The 18,906-nt window shown below is 36.9% G+C and overlaps 1 long non-coding RNA gene across 1 annotated transcript; it reads right to left on the reverse strand.

Moving 5' to 3' along the window:
* Positions 1–1,421: 1,421 nt before the first annotated feature.
* On the reverse strand, positions 1,422–14,016 carry LOC122051814. Its single transcript, XR_006131569.1, has 4 exons — positions 13,812–14,016; positions 13,615–13,619; positions 13,558–13,565; positions 1,422–1,432 (listed from the first exon to the last, which is right to left on the reverse strand). It is a non-coding gene; the product is annotated as an uncharacterized LOC122051814 (long non-coding RNA).
* Positions 14,017–18,906: the final 4,890 nt, after the last annotated feature.

An 18,906-nucleotide genomic window follows, 5' to 3' on the forward strand; every position in this document is an offset into this window, starting at 1 on the left:
CTTGGACTTAGATATTAATTAAATGAGTTGTTAGTAACTCACTTAATTAGTGGACATTTGATATCTTAAACACAGGGAGACTAACACACTCATAATAAGAAGGAGCCCAAAAATGTAATTTGGGATTGGTGCGGTAGTTCAATGATAATTCTCTAGTGGAATGAATTATCATTGATAAAATTAAGTTGTGTGTTCGGGGCGAACACGGGATGCTTAATTTTATCGGGAGACCAAAACCAATTCCTCCTCTCGGTCCCTATCGTAGCCTCTTATTTGTAGAAGTTTTATACCCACCTATACCCACCTTCTATACCCACTAATAAGGGGTCGGCCAAGCTAGCTTGGGAACCAAGCTAGGGCCGGCCTAGGTATATTATTGGGTGGCCGGCCCTAGCTTGAACCCAAGCTAGTGGGGCCGGCCAAATTAAATTAAAAAGGGATTTTAATTTTAGTTTTTATTATGTGGAAGAAATAATTTTTTAAAGAGAATTAAAATTAAAATATCTCTCTTGTAAAAGATCTACAAAAGATTAAAGAAAGAGATTAGATCTCTTTCCTTATTTGTAGATTGATGAGTTATTTTATTTTCTCTTTAAAAATTATCCACATGTTGATAAAATTAAAATTATAGAAATTTCCTTTATCAACCATGAAGAGATTTTTAAAGAGATATTTTATTTTAAAATTTCCGGAAACAAATTAGGAAGTTTTAATTTGTTGATTAAAACTTGTCTAATTTATTTCCTCTAGAAGTGGCCGGCCATTAGAGATTAAATTGGGAAATTTTATTTAATTTTCTCAATTAAATCATGTCAAGGAAATTAAGGAAATTTTATTGTAATTAAATTTCCTAATTTGCTAAGGCCAAGGAATATAAAAGAAGGGTGAGGGTGCCTTCACAAGACACAACATCTATTATTCCTCTCCTCTTTTGTTCCTTGGTGTGGCGGCCAACCTCTCCCTCTCTTCCTCTTGTGGTGGCCGAACCCTACCCTTCTATTGGAGCTCTTGTGGTGGCGGATACTACTCGGAGAAGAAGAAGAAGGGGAGAAAGCTAGCATCTCTTGGAGCTTGGTTAGTATTTTGTTTTTCTTCCTTGGTGAAGCTTCCTCTTTGTTGGCGAACCTAGCTAGGAGGAGAAGAAGGTGATTGGTGGTTTCTCGTCTCGGAAGATCGTTGCCCACACAACGTCCGAGGTTAGAAGAGGAATACGGTAGAAGATCAAGAGGTTTTCTACAAGGTATAACTAGTAAATTTTATTTCCGCATCATGCTAGTTATTTATGGAAATAATACCAAATACAAGAGGCTTACGTTCTAGAATTTCGAATATGTTTTTCAAGTTGTGTTCTTTTGTTTCTTTCTTTTCCTTGTGATTTGATTGTTCCTTTTGGTTAACCTAAAGTTATTTTAGGAAATTAAATATTAGCTTTCTATTAAAGGTTTTGTCTAGTCGGTGGTGGTTGCTCCCATATCCAAGAAGGCCATGTGCCTCGCCACGTCAGTACTGGGAACCTTTTATGGAAATTAATATTTAATGGAATTAATAACTTAAGGTGACTTGGGTCGAACGTGTTAAGTTCCGCAGGAGATCCAAGTCAAAACCTAAAAGAACAAATAGATTAAGTTTTGGATCAAACGTGTTAAGTTCCGCAGGCGATCCAAAATTTAATTTAAAAGAACACATGGTAGCTAGGAAAAGGTTCAGACCTTTGTACAAAATTTTTGTACAGTGGAATCTATAGGTTTTCCGAGTAGCAACCAACACACAACTTAATTTTATCAATGATAATTCATTCCACTAGAGAACTATCATTGAACACACAACTTAATTTTATCAATGATAATTCATTCCACTAGAGAACTATCATTGAACACACAACTTAATTTTATCAATGATAATTCATTCCACTAGAGAACTATCATTGAACTACCGCACCAATCCCAAATTACATTTTTGGGCTCCTTCTTATTATGATACCAATCATTCGCATGATTGCATGCTGCGCGATAGTCTGCTCCATTATTGTTGAGCACATCGCCAGTTTCATCTCTGTCGGTGCTCCGTTGGTCCGCTCATGGGTAGCGTGATGCAGCGTGGTAGCATGTCAGTTTGCTCGGTGGTGCTCCGCTGGGACGCTCATGGGTAGTGTACTGTAGCGTGGTAGCACGTCGGGATCCCTCCCTGTCATTGTGCACCGGGAGATGAGAGCATTGTGCTCCCCCACTTATAATTTAGGGTAGGAGGATAGGTGTACTCCGACAGCATCCCGTCCACTCGGTCACTCATCAGGAGCAGTCATGACAGAGTGCACGGTTGTCACAGCCCTACCCACTCGGTCTCACCATCGTGTGTGAGATGGCTGATTAGCGTCAGGGGTGACCAGGACCCATCATTGGCATCATACGCATTTATGCATTTTCTGATTGTGTTTGTTGCACTTATATGCTGCATTTGGATGGATGCATATGTTTGACATGCATATAGGATTTATGATACTCTCGGTCTGACGACCTGACTATTCTGATAGAAGGCCCTGGTGAGTACAGTTCTCTTCAGCCTTTTCTATTGTGCATTTTCCAGCTTTTGTCCAGGAGACTGTACTCCATAGTTATTACCATTTGTTATAGTTTACTATACATGTCAACTAGGTATCTGCTGAGTTGTTGAACTCACCCCCGTGGACACCATCTTTTTCAGGTACCAGGTTATTTATGGAGTCACTTGGAGTATCCTGTCTGCCAGTCCCCACGTCACATTAGAAGACCAGTCTCCACGTTTTGTTTATTTTTATCTTGATATATGATATGTGTGTATTTGGCTTTGTGTTCCGATTTTGTTTCCGGAGTGTTGTGTTGTTGTGTGGTGTAAGCCTAGCCGGCTCGCAGTCTTGTATTTTGGTTTGTATTTGGTTTTCTATCATTTTCCGCTGTGTTTGGTTTTTGGTACAGATGAGTGGGCTGTTAGATTTACATATAACTGTGTGGTTGTGTTTTTATTGTATCAGCCGAGTAGGCTGCATATAAACTGCGTGGTTGTGTGGATATTCCAGCCGCCTGTGGCTGAGGTATATTGTGCATGTAGAAAGGATTCAGATTGTCACTCGTACAGGGGAGATGCTGCCGGAATTTCCTCTGGCAGAGACTCCTCTGGGGCGTGACAATTTAGGGCTAAGTAATGAAAGTCCTCGTTGGAAACTAGGCTGCTGAAGATCTAGTTGGGAACTAGGCAATGGAAGTCCTAGCGAGACTAGTCGGTGAAAGACCTAGTTGGAAACTAGCCAATAGAATTCCTAGTGAGGTTAGGCAAGGGAAAAGTCTAAATGGGTCAAAGATTGATCAGACACTTGGTGAAAAAGCCCTAGAAGGTCGAGGTTGATCGGATGCAAGGTAACGGGAAGTCCCCAATGAGTCACGGATGACTTTAGGGTTGAAAAAAAGAACCCTAAACTCATATTCAAAGTTTAGGGTTGGGAAATTGATTAACTCAATCGATTAGCCTAAGGCCAATCGATTGGGAGTTTTTTCGAGAGAGCATGATGAGGGCCAGAATTGATTGGTGAATCAATTAGGCTTAAGGAAATTGATTGGAGTGTTTTCGAGAGAGCACAATGAGGACCGAAATCGATTGGGCTTAGGGGCCAGTCGATTAGGCTAATCAATTGAGAGCTTTTTCGTGAGAGCATGGTGAAGGCCAGAATAGATTGGTCAATCAATTGGGTCAATCGATTGAGGTAATCGATTAGAGTGTTTTTACGAGAGCACAGAGGGCTAAAATCGATTGGGTCAATCAATTGAGGCAATCAATTGGAGTATTTTTGTGAAGAACAGAAAGCTTTGAAATCGATTGAGTTAATCGATTAGAAACTGGTAATTGATTGGTATGACTCATAAATCAATTAGATAGGCGAAAAAAAGTCATTCTACATATTTTGAATGGTCGATCTGACATGACAATCGATTGGGATAAGGCCAATTGATTATGAGGCTTTTTTCAACCTGAGAGAAATCCTAGAAAAGGGGGTGACGATGTTTTTGAGCCACCAATTCTTGAGAAGTTTGAACCGAAGTGCTACTACATTTCTAATTGATCAAGAGACATTTTTAAGCAACAAGATAGCAAACTAAGCAAAATTTCATTATTGTAAAATTATTTTTGATTTCCTTTGTATTTGCTTTTGCTCTTCTTATTGTATTCTTGTGCTCAAACTTGTACGAGGCTTCTTTGCCTTTAGAAAGTTTATCAGAATGAGGCATTCATAGTGGAAATGTGAGTGTGAGGAGTGGACCCTTGGATTAGTCACCTCCAAGAGGTGGATACCAAGTAAAATCGAAGGAGTTAGCATTGTGGAGTCTTCACTTTAAGTTTCCACTGTCATTCAACGTCAAAGAAACAAAGAGAGCTATTCACCTCCTCTAGCTCATATTGTGTCCTAACACATATCTTAATTGTAAAATTTAATATAAGTGTGATAACTTCTAAAGGTTAAACAAACAAAATATTTTTCAATCATATTAGCTTGTACTCCTAATATCAGTCACAAGGAGAAAATGTTCATTGTCATAAGATGTTAAATGATTCAGAAATTTTTATAAAAGTAGAAGAATATTACGTGCAATTTTTGGTGGTTGATGATACCTTAGGACTTGGACAATTTATGCATCTTAAAAAGGTTTTAGTCAATCTTGAGTTTGATATTGATGATATTAGAGGTTAAGGATATGATAATTTATCCAATATGAGAGGGAGATAGTATATAGAAAAGGTTACTTGAAATGAACCTTAGAGTTTTTATACTCTTTATGATTGTCATTGTCTTAATTTAGTTTTGTGTGATATGACAAATTATCGTCCTAAGGCTATATCATTTTTTTGGAGTGTACAACGGATCTATACACTATTCTCTTCTTCTACCAAGCGATGGACGAATTTCAAAGATCATGTGAAGGACTTGACAGTTAAGCCTTTGTCACAAACACATTGAGAAATTCATGTTGTGATGTAGGAGAATCCATAGATTATTATTATTATTATTATTATTATTATTGGTAATTTTTACTTTTTTTGATATTTAATGTATTTTTGATATCATAGGTAATTTTGTAATTTTTATCTTTTTATATTTTGTATTTTGAGGCCGTTTAGAATTTTTAGGATTGAGTCCATTAATATTTTTTTTTCTTTTTTTTTAGAATTTTTTTTTCATTTCTTTACAAGTTAGGAATTATAGTCTATATATTAAAATTTCTTTCCTTTATTTTGATCTTAGGGTCTAGAGTTTATATAAATATCTATTTAGGTGTAAGGGAAATAATCCTAGGTTATTAAATAAAATTTTATTTTTTAAAAAAATTCTGGAGGTTATTAGTTATCTCTTCTTGTCTTCTCCTCAAACTCCCCTTCTCATTACTCCGCATAATAATTGTTATTCTGCCCGGCGTCAGTTGCTATCAAACAGGTTGGTTCTGATTGAGGAAAATGAGCATCAAATTCAATGGAAGGTCATTGTGGTCATGATCATGATTGTTGTCATGCCAGGCAGGTTTCGGCTTAGGAAGCCTTGCACCATAGTCATAGCCCCAATATGAGATTGAGGATTTACATAGGTAAGTCACATATTTAACCCAGCATATAGCAGTGACGACGTGAAATCTTGGAGATCATAAGGTACATGGTTGAGAGGATCAACATGAAGCCCTCATATTTTGAGTTAATCTACCTAAATTTGTTGGTATGTCACATATAGAGAATTTTGTTGATTAGATCAACAAAATGAAGTGGTTCATTAACTATAAGCAAGTTCCATATTGGATAAAGGTAAGTTGATTACATCAGACTCAAGGGTCAAGCATTGGCGTGCTGGCAACACTTGTGGCACTCATGAGATAGATGTTGGGACCAAATTTAAAATTTGGTTATCGTGTTTCTACACTCCTATCCACAACAGAAATTTAAAATTTTATTTGGGTTGTTGGTTGCTACTCAGAATACCATCCTAGTTCCCCTATATAAAAATTTGTACAAGCATAGAACTATCCTAGCTACCCATGTGCTCTACTGAAGTTAAATTTGGATTGCAAACGATGCTTAACATTATTAATCCAAATTGTCCTTCAAAAGTTGAACTAGGATTGGAAATGATACTTAACATTTTTACTCCAAGTTTAACCAATATGATCTTCCTAAGTTAAACCATATTACAGAAGTTAATCAAATATCTATTTCAAAGATCGGCTTCCAGGTTAAACATGGCGAGGTACTAGGCCTTCTTGGGTATGGGATCATCCACCACTTCCTAGACAAAGCCTTTCAAAGAAATCAGATATTTAACTTCTTACATTAAACTAGGTTTAACTATAAAGACCTTAATAGAAACATAATATCGAAACATGAAATTGAACAATAAAATCGATTACAAAAATGATAACCTAAAACTGATAACCTCTTGTGTTTGGTTTTCAAGATCTATACAAAAGATGAACTAGTTATGATGCGGAAACTAATAACTAGTTATACCTTTTGTAGCTTATATACCTCTTAATGTTCTTTTGTATTCCTCTCCTTCTCTTGGATATCGTGTGGGCGACGATCTTCCAAGATGAAATGCACCCAAACTTCTTCCTTTGCTTCCAAGATCCGGCTACCAACTAACCTCCAAGGGATGCTAGACAAGAGAGCTTCCTTCTCTTCTTCTTCTCCTTCAAGCAACCGGCCACCAAGAGATCACCACACTTGATACCGCCAGTCTCCAAGGAAGAAAACAAAAGGAGAAAAGAAAAGGACAAGGGCCGGCCACCAAAGGATTGGAAGAGAGGAATAGAAGATGTGTTATGTCATGAGGCACCCCCTCCATCTCTTTTATAATCCTTGGTCTTGGCAAAAAAGGAAAGTTTTAAACATAATTAAAACTTCCTTATATTCCTTGTCAATGACTAAAAAGGAAAGTTTTAAAACAAAAAATTAAAACTTCCTTTAATGCTTGTCATGGTCGGCTCTATACTTCTGCTCCAAACAAGGAAAGTTTTAAACATAAAATTAAAACTTCCTTATTTATTTCCGGTAAGAAATTTTAATAAAGAATTTCTCTTTTAAATCCCTTGTTGGTTATAAAAGGAAAATTTTATAAATTAAAATATATCTTTTAAAACATGTGGATGGTTACAAAAAAGGAAAGTTTTATCAAAAATTAAAATATTTCTTTTAACTACAAATAAGGAAAGATATCAAACCTTTCTCTTAATCCTTTGTAGAAAGCTATAAAAGGAAAGATTTTAAAATTTAAAAACTCTCTTTTAAAACCATGGGTTCTATAAAAGGAAAGATTTTAAAATTTAAAATACCCTTTTATTTTAATGTGGCCGGCCACCTAGCTTGGGCTCCAAGCATGGCCGGCCACAACTTGGCTCCACTCTTTGGCTTGGTCGACCCTAGCTTGGGCTCCAAGCTTGGCTTGGCCAGCCACAACAAGATGGGTAAGAAGCTTGACTTTAAGTGGATATAAGGCTTTATAAATAAGAGGCTACAACAGGGGCCGAGAGAAGGAATTGGTTTTGGTCTCCCGATGAGCTTGAGCTTCCCGTGTTTGCCCCGAACACCCAACTCAAGTTCATCAATAATAATTCATATCACTAAAGAGTTATTATTACACTACCGCACCAATCCCATATCACAATATGTGATCCTTCTTATCATGAGTTCGTTAGTCTCCCTGTGTTTAAGATATCGAATGCCCACTAATTAAATGAGTTACTGAAAACTCACTTAATTAATATCAAGCTCCAAGAGTAACACCACTGAACCTTATTGTCATGTCGAACTAAGTCCACCTGTAGGGTTTACATGACAATCCTTATGAGCTCCTCAAGGGGACATCATCAACCTAGATTACTAGGACACAGTTTCATTCTGTAATCAACAACACACCATATAAATAATATCATTTCCCAACTTATCAGGCCTATTGATTTAACGAACTAAATCTCACCCTTTGATAAATTAAAGAAATAAATATTAAGTATACGTGCTTGTTATTGTTAAAGTGTATACTAAAAGCTTAGCTTTTTGTAAACATTTTTTTTGAAATAAAGAATCACATTAGTCAATTATCTACATTTATGCTAAGTATAGTTGTTCAATTAATTTATATTGTAGATAACATGGTGTGTGGTGTTACACACAGAAGATAATGTTATCAATTCCTTATAAATTATAAACAGTAGCTCACGACTGAGATAGAAAGGAACAAACTATTGGAATAGTCATAGTGTAATTAGGTATTAGTTTATCTTGACTGATAAATTACACTAGTACACTCTGAGTGTATTGAGCAGGACCATTTAAGGTAAGTTCTTTTTATACTGACTTAATAAAAGAACAATACCTTTGTTATTATGGAAGTGTGTGCTCTTAATCCCGATATAATAACAAGCACGTGTACTTAATATTTATTTCTTTGACTTATCAAAGGGTGAGATTTAGCTTGATAAATCAAAAGGCTCGATAAGTTGGGAAATTATATTATTTATAGTGTGTATTGTTGATTATAGAATGAAACTGTGTCCTAGTAATCTAGGTTGATAATGTCCCCAAGGGGAGCTCATAAGGATTCTCATATAAATCCTGCAGGTGGACTTAGTCCGGCATGACGATAAGGTTGAGTGATACTACTCTTGGAATAAGATATTAATTAAAGAGAGTTGTCAGTAACTCATTTAATTAGTGGGCATTCAACATCTTAAACACAGGGAGATTAACACACTCATAATAAGAAGGATCCCAAAATATAATTTGGGATTGGTACGATAGTTCAATAATAATTCTTTTGTGGTATGAATTATTATTGATGAAATTAAGTTGGGTGTTCGGGGCGAACACGGGAAGCTTAATTTCATCGGGAGACCAAAACTAATTCCTCCTCTTGGTCCCTATCGTAGCCTCTTAATTATAAAGTGTTATACCCACCGTCCTACCCAACCTTAGGTGGCCGGACAAGCAAGCTTGGAGTCAAAGCTTGGGCCGGCCAAGCCATAGGTTGAGCCAAGTTAAGGTGGCCGACCCTAGCTTGGAGCCCAAGCTTGGTGTGGCCGGCCATGTAAAAAATAAAAGGGAATTTATTTGAAATCTTTCCATATGTGGAAGCCATGGTTTTAAAAGAGAGTTTAAAATTTAAATCTTTCCTTTTATAGCTTTCTACAAGAGATTAAGTGAAAGGTTTGATATCTTTCCTTATTTGTAGTTAAAAGGAAGATTTTAATTTTTGATAAAACTTTCCTTTTTTGTAACCATCCTCATGATTTAAAAGAGAGTTTTAAAATTAAATCTTTCTTATTATAGTTTCTACAAAAGATTAAGAAAAGATTTGATATCTTTCCTTATTTATAGATTGAGAGGAAGATTTTAATTTTAAAGAAAACTTTCCATTTTGGAAATCAACCATATATTTTAATAGAGAGATTTAATTAATAAAATTTCCTTTTATAACCAACCATCAAGGGAAAATTAAAAGAGAAATTTGTATTTTAAAAATTTTCGGAAACAAATAAGGAAGTTTTAATTTTGTGTTTAATACTTGCCTTATTTGGAGCAATTGAAGGAGTCGGCCATTAGAGGTTTAATAAGGAGATTTTAATTAAAATTTTCTTATTAACCAATGACAAGGAGAATAAGGGAATTTTAATTATAATTAAATTTCCTTATATGCCAAGACCAAGGAATATAAAAGAGGGGGTAGAGGTGCCTCACCTTACAACACATCATCTATTATTCCTCTCTCTTTTCTTCCTTGGTGTGGTCGGCCCTAATCATCCTCTCCTCTCTTCTTCTTGTGGCCGAACCATATCATCTCTAGGAGTTCTTGTGGTGACCGGATTTTGCTTGGAGAAGGAGAGAAAGGAGGCTTTCCTCTTGCATCCCTTGGAGCTTGAAGGTTGGTGGTCGAAACTTGCAAGAAGGAAGTTGTCTTGGTGGTTCTCATCTCGGTAGATCGTTGCCCACACAATGTCCGAGATAAGAAGAGGAATACAATAGAAGATCAAGAGGTTGTTGCTTACAAAGAAAGGTATAACTAGTAAATCTATTCCGCATCATACTAGTTTTCTTTGTATAGTTTTTGAAATACCAAACACAAGAGGCTAGTGATTCTAGGTTTCGAATTTGTGTTTCTTTATTTTTTGATCTTTTGATTCGATTGTTCTTTTTCGTTAAACCTAGGGTTACTATAAGGAAATTAAATATTGAATTTCGTTAAGAGGTTTTGTCGAGGCAGTGGTGGATGTTTCCATACCCAAGAAGACCAAGTGTCTCGCCATGTTTGACCTGGGAACCAATTTTCAAAATTAATATTTAATTGAATTTGTAACATGAGTGGATTTGGATCAACAATGTTAAGCATCGTTTGTGATCCAAGTCTAAACCTCTAAGAACAGATAAGTTAAATTTGGAATCAATAATGTTAAGTTCTGTTTGCGATTCCTAATTTAATTTCTAAAGAACACAATAGGTTGTTAGGAATGGTTCAGGACTTGTACAAAATTTTTGTACAGGGGAACCGGTACGATATTCCCAGTAGCAACCAACAATTGGTATCAGAGCTAGGGTTTGCCTCTGTGTGTTTGGTTTTAAGTTTAATTATGCACATGTCATACATAATTTAGGCAGGATAATAGTAGGATATGCTAACTCTATGGTTGCAGACTCCAACTATTATGACTTATGATTATTGTGTGTGATTGGACCCTTGTGCATGTCAAGGGCATTTTATTGAGTGTACATGATTATATTTAACTAATATAATAGGAGATGTATTAGCCCTAGGATTTTACATTTATGTTCGATCTAGACTTGATGTACATTCCCTTGTGGAATAAAGGATCGATGTATGTAAAATTTTATTTTTTCTGTCGCGGATCGTATCCTTGTGAGGCGTGGTGCTATTGGAGGACTAGAGGTGCAGCGGAAAAGGAAGCTCGATGGACCCGACGGCATGAACCCTAGGGCTGGCAGCACGCGAAGGACAGTGATGGAAAAGGCCATAATAGTTGGAAAATTAATTTCCATATTTATTACTTTTATTTACTGTGATGTATGTGATGTGTGCTTGCTAGGTTAAAATTCCTCACCTTAAATAACTAAGTGGGAGAGAGATTAGTAGATAAATTCCACGGTCTCCATTACTGGTTTGTAAGTGATGCGACAAACTTACGTGTTGGCTCTGAGTGTCTCCCTCCCCATCGGATGAGTTTGTTTGTAGATCATGTAACGACCACCCTTCTTACTACTAATACACTCTAAGGATGACCGTTACTTGACTACTAACTCTACTTAACCGGTATGATAAAAAAAATCACATGGGAACCCTACCGAAAAATTTCGGCAGAGTCTCCCCTGTACCGGTGACCATATTCGTAAATACATACAGTGTATACTCAGCCACAGGCGGCTGGAACATATATTTTCACAACCACGCAGTTTAATAAATCAAAACATGCAGGTAATGAAAAGCGGAAACATAACTTCTTACTACAAAATTTTCTTATCAACTTAATAAGAAATTAAACTAAACAAATTCTTAAACTAAGTGAGTTCTTTAGCTAAGTCCAAAGGATCTCCATAGTCCACACATCACACACCGTCACAGCATCTCCTTGTCGCCTTCTTCCTTATACTTTAGCTTTTCCTTTATCTGCAGTAGGAGGAAAATAGTATCTATAAGCTAAAAGCTTAGTGAGCGCTATCCTACTCACAAAAACTCGATATGCATGTATATAAATAAAAAACATGCTAAAACTGAATGCTAACATGTAAAGCTACTCATGCTCATAAATAGCAAAGAAATCAACTAACTGAAAAGTTAACATGTATAGCTACTCATGCTCATAAATAGTAAAGGAATCATGCTAACTGAAATACTAAACATGTATATCTAATCATGCTCATAAATAGCAAAGAAATCAACTAACTGAAATACTAAACATGTATAGCTAATCATGCTCATAAATAGCAAAGAAATCAACTAACTGAAATACTAAACATGTATAGCTAATCATGCTCATAAATAGCGAAGGAACTAACTGAAAAGCTAACATGTAAAGCTAATCATAGAACTATCATGTGTATCAATAAGAAACTGAATTGATACCTAAGCTAAACTAATTAATGCTAAACTGAGTCTAACTTGTATTCATATAACTAATTTGTGAAGTTTTGAAAACTATTTACATAATAGATTAAAATAATAATCATGCTGCTGATGGGCCCAGCTGTTGTGCGCGCATCCCTAACTAAACCCAGGATTGCAAGTTCCGAGTCTAGTAGGGTTTACTAGGTTATCTAAACCTAGGGACGACTGTGGGAGCCCAACCCAATGGATATCTAATCCAGTACAGTGCCACTACTAAAAATAAAATACTGATTTCATAGCTAATTTTCTTACCTTGCTTTAACTAGGTTATCTGAACCTAGAACTAGGTTATCTGAACCTAGAGGCGACTGTGGGAGCCCACCCATTGGACCGTAGTCCCATATAAGCTGAAGCAAGACTAAATAAGTTATTTTAAATGCTTCTACTGCATTAACTGAGCTATTAAAATGCCTACTGTAGCATTATATTGAGCTAAGCATTTTATCAAGCATTTGGGGTGCACTAGAACACACTCTACGTACTGAAAATCTGTATACAAAGCTTAACATAAATCTGCATGTAAAGATTAATAAAAATCTGCATACTAAGTTTATCAAAATCTGCATACTAAGCTTATCTAAAATCTGCATGCAATACTTATGAAAATCTGCTTATTAAAAATCTGCATACTTTACTTATAAAAACCTGCATGCTATAAAAATAGAACTGCTCATGTTATTCCAATAGCAAATAGGAAACTAGAACAACTTAAGCATGCTGTGAAAGTAAAACAACTTAAGCATACAAAGAGGTCTAACTATACTAAAATTTTGCACTATACTACTAAATTCTGCATACTATAAGCTTAACAAAATCTGCATATTAAGTCTATCAAAATTTGCATACTAAGCTTATCTAAAATCTGCATGCTATAAAAATAGAGCAAAAGAGAGCTAACTTAGACTTACTAAACATGTTGTAAGATAAACAACTGAAAGCTACTTTAAACTTCCTAAACATGCTATAAATAAAGCAAAAGAATACAACTTCAAGCTTCTTTAACGTGCTATAAAATAGGCAACAGAATGCTACTTCAAACTTTCTATCATGCTATAAATAAAGCAAAAGAATACAACTTTAAGCTTCTTAAACATGCTGTCCAAAAACTAAATCTCTAATCAACTTTGATTCTGTACAACGATTCTGTACAACATGACCTGAAAGCAAGGAAGGAAACTATAATAGAATATAGAGCTCAGACTGTATACTAATGCTTGCAAGAACTAATCTAGGAACTAGCATAGATGGTTGGAACTAAAATGAAACCCAATGAAAATCCATCTGATGCAAATTCGACATACTGTCAAGCTACACGATCCAGTTGCAATCCCAATGGTAGGAAACAAAGGCATCATTAATCAAGGTTAAATCCACTACACCCTTTTTCCTTCCTAAAGGCCACGGCAGGTTCAACAAGAACAAAGAGAAACAAAAACTTTATCTCCTACAAGCTTAGATTCGGCACAAACCCAAATCCAAATTACTCAACAATAAGATGAGACCATAATCAACCTAACAAATTCGGATTTAATGGTCATGGCAGCAAACACAAGGAAACTTCAAACAAATCCGAAAGCAAAGAAAACAAATCGAAGCTCGGAACTACTCCTACTGCAGGTGAGAAGCAACTCACCTTCGTTTTCTTGGACTTACAACCGAGAAAGAGAGGTGCTAGGGTTTCGGGTGAGCTCCAAATCCGGCGTTTCCTCGCGTCCGCGTGCTCCCCTCAACGAGATGGCCACGAACGTGTGAGGATCTTGCGGGAACACCCCTTGGCCGGCGCCGGAGAAAGGAAACTTAGCTCCGCCGCCTCTTTCGCCCGAGCAGAAATCGCTTGGAGAAGGAACTCGGCGCCGTCGCGAGAGGAGAAGGAAATTTAGAGAGAAATTTTAGGTTTTTCGGAAAATAAAAACCTAATTTCTTTTCTTATACTCGGTTATAATCATAACTATGCTTTAAATCAATTGATTCCCATATCTGATTAACAAATCGAGCGCAGCTCGGTTGGTTGGGCCGGTTTTGCTTGGGTCCGGGGTCTTGGGTTCAAAACCCGGCTTCAACATATATATTTTTTTATTATTATTTTTTTAAACTTCTTCCTCTTGGTAAAAATACCAAACGAACTCCAAAAATAACATAAAAATACTCTAAAAATTTCTAAAAATCTCTAGAATTTTTCTAAAGCATTTCTAGATTTTTATAAGGACTTTTAGAACTCGAAATAGGGAAAATTGGGTCGTTACAGATCACTAGATCAAACTTCCTTTATAGATGGTTATAGGAAATTAATTAGGAGCGTGTGATCTTCCCCATCGGAAGGGGCACAATCTTATTTAATGGACTAAGTATCAAATAATGGTATACACTTAGACACATTTAATAATATCCTCCCCATCGGAGTCACTGCTATTATTTGTATGACCGAAGGAAAACCAACTATTAATTTATCATAAAGATAGGTTAACAAGATAATAAAATTAAAACCCCCTCTTACAAATATTGGATTTTGTATACGTCCACCATATCGTGGCATACAAAATTCACGGTGTATGAGGGAATTTTATTTGTCAGGTTGACAAGAAAATAAAATTAATGGAAAAAACTCCTCATACAAATGTTTGGATTTGTATACGTCCACACTATCGTGACATACAAAATAAACAATGTTTGAGGTAATTTTATTTGTCATAAAGAGAGGTTGACAAGATAATTAATAGGTAAAGCCCTCCTCTTACAAATATTTGAATTTGTATACGTCCACACTATCGTGGCATACAATATTCGCGATGTTTGAGGTGTTGGTGAATTTAAATAATATTGTTTGAGGAATCAATATTATTTTAAATTCAAAGTTTTGACCAAATATTTGATCAAAGACAGACCAACTATTAATTTTATTTGTCATAAAGATAGGTTGATAAGATAAAATTAATGGATAAAATCTCCTCTTAAAGTTTGAATTTGTATACGTCTACACTAACGTGACATACAAAATTCATGGGGATTTTGAGGTGTTGGTCTTGACCAAATATTTTTGTGATTCTTAGGATTTTAAATGTTTGTCAATCCCCTAGCTGTTATACTATAGAATATACTTAGTAGTCCCAACTATAATGATTGGAAATAAAACTTGGACACTAAGGTGGACTGTCCTCTCAGAATTGAGAACAATAAAGGTGTATTTTATTCATTAGTTGTTGAAATATGTTTAGTGGTGTTATCTACCGGTACCTGGTGTATAGATACAGGAGCTATTGATCATGTCTGCAATTCATTGCATGGGTTCCAGGAAACCCGACAACTATATAAAGGGGAAATCACCATCTATATGGGCACTGTTGCAAAAGTAGCAGCTGTTGTAGTGGGAGATGTTTATATGAATAAAATATTAGTTTTGAGAAATTATCTTTACGTACCAAGTTTTAGAAAGAACTTGATTTCAGTTTCTAAATAATTCAAAGATGGATATTCTGTCTATTTTGATAGCAAAGGTGTTATCAAGAAAAATAGGAAAGTTATCTGTTCTAGTACGTTGGTTGGCAATTTGTATACTCTAAATCCAATAACTTCCACGATGCAACAAATGAAAATTAATAACACATCTTCTAATTCTAATAAGAGAAAGTAACCTTCAGAAATGAACCAAACATATCTTTGGCATCTAAGGCTTGGTCATATTAACTTGAGTAGGATTCAAAGGACTCTTGGGTTCATTAGTGTTGGAAAACTTTCCAACTTGCGAATCTTGCTTGGAAGAAAAAATGACCAAGAGACCTTTTAAGGCCAAGGGGTATAGAGCCAAAGATGTGTTGGAAATGGTTCATTCTGATTTGTGTGGACCTATGACTATCCAGGCAAGAGGTGGTTTCAAATATTTCATCTCTTTAATAGATGACTATTCGAGATACGGGTACATTTACTTAATGCGCCGTAAGTCTAAGTGCTTTGATAAGTTCAAAGAGTACAAGGCTGATATGGAGAAACTCAAGGTAAAAGTATCAAGACACTACGGTGAGATCTAGTGGCGAGTACCTCTTAGGAGAGTTTGGGAGTCACTTATCAGAAGTCGGGATTCAATCTCAACTGACTGCAGCTGGTACACCCCAACAAAATGATATAGTAGAATGAAGGAATAAGACTCTTATGGAAATAGTTAGATCAATGATGAGTTATTCAGAATTACCAAATTCATTTTAGGGATATACTCTAGAAACGGAAGTGAACATAGTACCTTCTAAGTCAGAACCTTCTACTCCCATTGTAACGCCCGAAAATTCTCAAAATTATTTTAGAAATATTCTATGATTTTTCTGGAATTTTAGAATATTTTTATGGAATTTTTAGAGTAGCGGAAGTAGCAAAAATAAATGGAGTCGTAAAATAGCCTACGCGGGTTTTGAACCCGAGACCTATTGGGTCCCACGACTTATAGATAGCTCCAGTAACCAAGTGAACCCAGCAGGGCCGTGCTGAAAGAAAAGGGAATCAATTATATTTACACTTAAGTTAGGCAAATTAACCACTTAATATAAATAGGGAAATTAAGAGAGGAGTTATTAAATTTTTATTCGTAACTTTTCCTCTCCCAAAACCCTCACACGCTGCCTCTTCTCCTTTCCCTTCTCCTCTCGGCGCACCAAGCCCGAAGGGCTAGGGTTTCATCTCAAGGGTTCCAGGAGCACCTTCCGGCGACGACTCCGACACGAGGACGTTTCTCTCCGCAAGAAGAACGCGTGGACGCGAGAAAATCGTCGAGAAGATCGTCTCCACCGGAAATCTAGCGATCAGATCGTAAGGAAATCTAGCGCAGGATGTAAGAAACCCCTCACCTGCTGTATAAGTATCTTCCGTATGAATTTTATGCCTCAGTTTAGTAGTATGTAGATTTTCGACACAAAGGATGTGAATTAGTGCATACCAAGTGTTCGATTAAATTATTAGCACGGTTAAAAATGCAACGTAAGCATTTTACTAGTTCAGCTAAATGCAATAGAAGCATTCATTCAGTATGTTTAGCTTTAGTACAGCTTATATGGGACTACGGTCCAATGGGTGGGCTCCCACAGTCGCCTCTAGGTTCAGATAACCTAGCTCTAGGTTCAGATAACCTAGAAATAGCAATATAAGAAGAACTCAGCTATAAGCAGTATTTTATTTTAGCAGTGGCACTGTACTGGATTAGATATCCAGTGGGTTGGGCTCCTACAGTCGTCCCTAGGTTCAGACAACCTAGTAACCTTACTAAATTCGGGACTTGCAAACCCGGGTCTAGTTAGGGATGCGCGCATAGCACGTACAGATGACGGGCCCATCAGCAACATGATTATTTGTGAGATATCAGAAAATTTAATATATAGGGTTATTTCAGAAATAGCCTTATAGAATTTTTCCGGAATTTTTTAGAAATTTTCTGGGAATTTTTTCGGAGCTCGTACGGAGGGTTTTGAGGGGATCGATCGACGGGTTCGGATAAAGCCTGTTTGGATACCCGTTTAAGGGAGGACATGTTTTTATTATATAATTCTTTTTTTTTATTTCCTCCCCAAATCGCCGTTTTCCCCAAACACTGTCGATCCCGACCCTCTCTTCCCCGACTCCTCTCTGCCCTATCCTCGTCTTTGCTCCGACGACGCCGACGCCAAGGAGTAGATCGCCGTCAACAATCTTCCTCTTCCGAGCTCCGTCGAACTCAAGCGCTGGCCTTTCCCTCGCGCTGGCCTTTCCCTCGTGTTGCCCTCGGTTGCTATGGCCGACATCAGATGCCAACCAACGAGCCGATCCTCTCTCGCGTGGATGACACGACGTCGACGATCGCCGGTGTAGACCTATCCTCGGAGCATGCCGGAGATCAATCAAGGAGACACGGCTCATCTTGATTTTCTCTTCTCAACCCTTCACTGATCCTGCCTCCCGGTTCTGCCGATCCTTTCTTCCCCGATTCGATCGCCGGCTTGAAGATGCCCTAGGGTTTCGAAGGTAAGCAGTTAAACCTAGCTGTGGATTTTAGAGCTTCGGTTTTCTTCTCTGTTTACTGATCCTCATCTTCTTTGCGGTGGAATTAGGTCACGAATTTGGAGAAGTTGGTATCAGGGAGGTGTTGTTGGATTAGGGGAAGGAATCGGATCAGACTCGTGCTAGGTTTTCCCTTGATCGGATCAATGAACCTCCACCTCCTTGCTGTTGACTGAGGTCCCGGTTTGAGGTGAGTTCTTGTTGGAATTTGGGTATTGCTTGATTAGAGATCTCCATTTCTTGTTGATCTGTGATCTCCTTGTTTGATTCCTTCTTGATCCTATTGATTTCCAGTGAGGTTCGGTTCTGATCAGTGAGGTGTGCTCAGGATTTCAGCAAGTTTGAGCGTTGTGAACTTTCTTGGGTTCCAACAGCAACTACCCTAACTGGCAGCAACATCTTGGGTGGTGATCTACTGGTGATCACCTTGGATTTGGGTAAGTTTTTGGAGGTCAATTGTTACCTTGTTTTAATGATACGAATTAGGGTAATTAGTTGTTGATTGTGTGTAGAATTAATCTAATGGAATGGTTAGGGTTAGGGTAATTAACCCTAGTCAACCATTGGATTCCTAATCTAATCGGTGATTAGGGATTAGGTAACTAATCCTAATTAACCATTAGATTTAATTACATAGGTTGAGATTGTATGGATTAGGGTTTTTGCCCTAATTTAGTTCTAGGGGTTTTATTTAGCTATTCATTTGATTTAGCTAA

The sequence above is a fragment of the Zingiber officinale genome, chromosome 1B (genome assembly GCF_018446385.1).
Source record: "Zingiber officinale cultivar Zhangliang chromosome 1B, Zo_v1.1, whole genome shotgun sequence".
Taxonomy (NCBI): Eukaryota; Viridiplantae; Streptophyta; class Magnoliopsida; order Zingiberales; family Zingiberaceae; genus Zingiber; species Zingiber officinale.